Below are 3,163 nucleotides of genomic sequence, written 5' to 3'. Positions count from 1 at the left end.
CAGAGTGGAAGGAGACCAACGTGCTTACTACAATGAGATGGTAAAAAAACGTCATTTGATATTGGATTGTTTGTAAAATTAGAAGTAAATAAATACATACATTGTCAAAGACAATGTTTTTAGGCTTTATTTTCTATACATCACACATTATATTATTAATAAGATCTCTATGGTTACCGAAAATCCCTGTTAAAACATCATGGGATATGTGTTGGCGTTTCATTTTTACTATAAATTGGGTGGGATATTGATGGTTTTATTAAAGTGTCATTTCTGGTCATCTAGACGTATGATTTCCTTATATGTTCGCACCTCAGTCCCAAGAATGGTGGGTGGACTGAGGTGGGTGGTTCCTGAGTCTCTGAAAGTCCCCACCCCCTGGGTCACCTCTCTATTGAATTTCTGGGTCCACCACTGTTGAGTTATTATATAATTGTTAGGCTTATTAACAATTATGATGCCTCTATTGCAATTTTCACTTTATCCTCTAAATCAGTCCTAAAAACGTTCCTTGGCGTCTCTATGGCTGCCGAAAATAGCTGATGAAAGATCATGAAAATTTGTTGGCGCTTTATTTTGATTATATAATGTTGCATGGTGATGATGAAGAATTTTGTGTTCTTTCCGGCGATCTAGAGGTACTATTTCTTTAAATTTTCTTACCTCAGCCACACCCATGGCGAGCCTGAGGTGAATGTGGCCACACAACATTGAGGTAGGTCAAACAAATTAAGCAATCAAAGAAAGTGTTTCTTTAGTTTTTTTTTTTTTGTTTTTTTTTTCTATGATACATCACTCATAATAATTAGATCTCCGTGGTTGCCGAAAATCCCTGATTAAAAATCATGGGAAATTTGCTGGCGCTTCATCATAGATATGATGGTGTGATGATGATGAATTTTATTATATGAAAGTGTCATTTCCGGCCATCTAAATGTACTGTTTCCTCAAATTTTCTCACCCGCCACAGCCCCAACCATGTCAGGTAAAGATGGTTGCGGACTCACTGCTTTGAAAGGTAAAATAAATACATCAAAGAGAATGTTTTTAAGTTATATTTTTTATGGTTCATCACACATCCTACTGAGATCTCTATGGTTGACGAAAATCGCCGATAAAAAAAAAATCATAAAAAGTTTTGGTGCTTCATTTTGAATTAACGATATAATGATATAGTGTTGTGATTATGATGAATTTTACTATTATGAATGTGTCATTTCCGGCACCTACAGGTACTCTTCAAATTTGTCCACCTACCCCCTACCGCCAACTCCTGCATCCGCCCCAAAGGGGCGGATCCAGCGGGGGTCAGGGGGGTCCGTGCCGCTGTCAATCCAGTCAAAAAATAAAAAGGGGGAGAAAAAATTGAGTTAAAGTGAGGAAAGAGGAAAAAAGGAAGGGTATCCATGAGTTCAGTGGTGGATCCAGCAGTGAGTGGAAGGAGAGCTTGATTATTTTACTACTTGTTTTGAATGTTCTAATCACGACGATTTTTTTTCCAACGATTTCCTAAGGGCCAACTGATGGAGACGTATCGAAGACGATTTTTTAGCCATTATTACGGAATGTAGTACTATATAACAATGCACCATACTTAAAAATGTATTTTCAAAGTGGTGGGTTTTTTTCATATTTCTCATCTTATTAGGCCTAAACCTTTAATAATATGCATGTGAACCAAGTGGTTGATCCAGGCACTACGTACCTCTCACAAAACTGTGGGTTCATGTTTTGAGCGTTGAGACTCCCAACATAGAAATAGACTATAGGTCCTTGATTAGACGTTCGCAACGCCCGTCAAGGAAGGAGTGTCTAGGGGAAGGTAGAAGGATAGCATCTGGAAAATGTTAATAATTCTGTCGAGGAACCCTGCTGCTCTGGAAAAGCATTTTTGCTTGCGTACGCCATGATACATATATGCAAGACAGGGACTAATTTTAACTTTAGGTAATATTTTAATAGAAAACTCGATCGCTCTTAACCTTACAGAAATATCGTAGATATAGCGCCCTTTACTGATTTGCATGGAGACATTGCTTAACTTATGGGATGCCAATGAAAGTGGGCCATAGTACCATATAGGATGAGCGACACCGGCTAGTCCTACGGCAGCCTCTTTTTTCGTCTGCGAGTGTCATTTGCGAGCGTCTAGAGGTGCCTATTGTTAAAACTAACTCACCTCAGCCCCAACCATAATGGGGCTGAAGTGGGCGGGACTACATATTGGCAAGAACACCCGTCAAAATTTCTGGATCCGCCCCTGCAACCATTGTGGTCCTGAGGTCGTGTGGGTTCTCGTGCACCCCTACCGCCAAATTTTTCATCCGAACCATACGGTGACAGATTCAAGGTCAACCCAGTCGGTCCAGGCCCCGTAAACACAATACACTCTTCGAATTCACCTTGCTTCGCACATCTTGAAGAAATAATGTAGGCTTAGGCCTCAGTCAATGGCACAATTTCGTAATTGCCCGCGCAATTTGTTAACCTTCATATGGTTAGCAAATTATGCTGTGCAGTTTAGAAATACAAGTCAATTTCGGAATCCACAAGACATTTCCAATTCTGGAGGGGACATTTTCTGACTGCAACTTACCTCGGACTGGTTTGATCGTGTCATCTCCGTCGGGCAGAACGATGGCAGAACGAAATATTTGGAAACATCATTTAGTTCCTGCATGATGAAGTAACCCCCTGATTACCACCACCACACCCACTATGGATAAAATAAGGAATAATGAGAACACGGAAGTATAAGACTGGTTGAATATTCGATAATAAAGGGTATATATTATACCATCTTCTATATAACTAATATTACAATAACAATAATGATAGAGTTCTGTTTTAGTAGTTAAATAATAATTATTATTGTTATTATTATTATTATTATTATTATTATTATTATTATTATTTATTACTAGGCCTATCATTACTACTACAGTACTGTATATTATTTATTACTAGGCCTATCATTACTATTACAGTACTGTATAATAGTACTACAGTATTATAATTATCATTATCATAATCATCATCAGAATCGTTGTTATTATAGTTTGATAATAATGATGGTGGGCAATGCTTCTATTGTAAATAGTAATATTGTTATTATTAATAATATACAGTATTCTTTTATTCAATATTTAGACACAAGGCAGAG

Source organism: Anneissia japonica, unplaced genomic scaffold (genome assembly GCF_011630105.1).
Source record: "Anneissia japonica isolate Jap-2015-1 unplaced genomic scaffold, ASM1163010v1 scaffold288234_len121902_cov118, whole genome shotgun sequence".
Lineage (NCBI taxonomy): Eukaryota > Metazoa > Echinodermata > Crinoidea > Comatulida > Comatulidae > Anneissia > Anneissia japonica.
The sequence above is the reverse complement of the archived record's forward strand: the minus strand, read 5'-3'. Positions refer to the sequence as shown.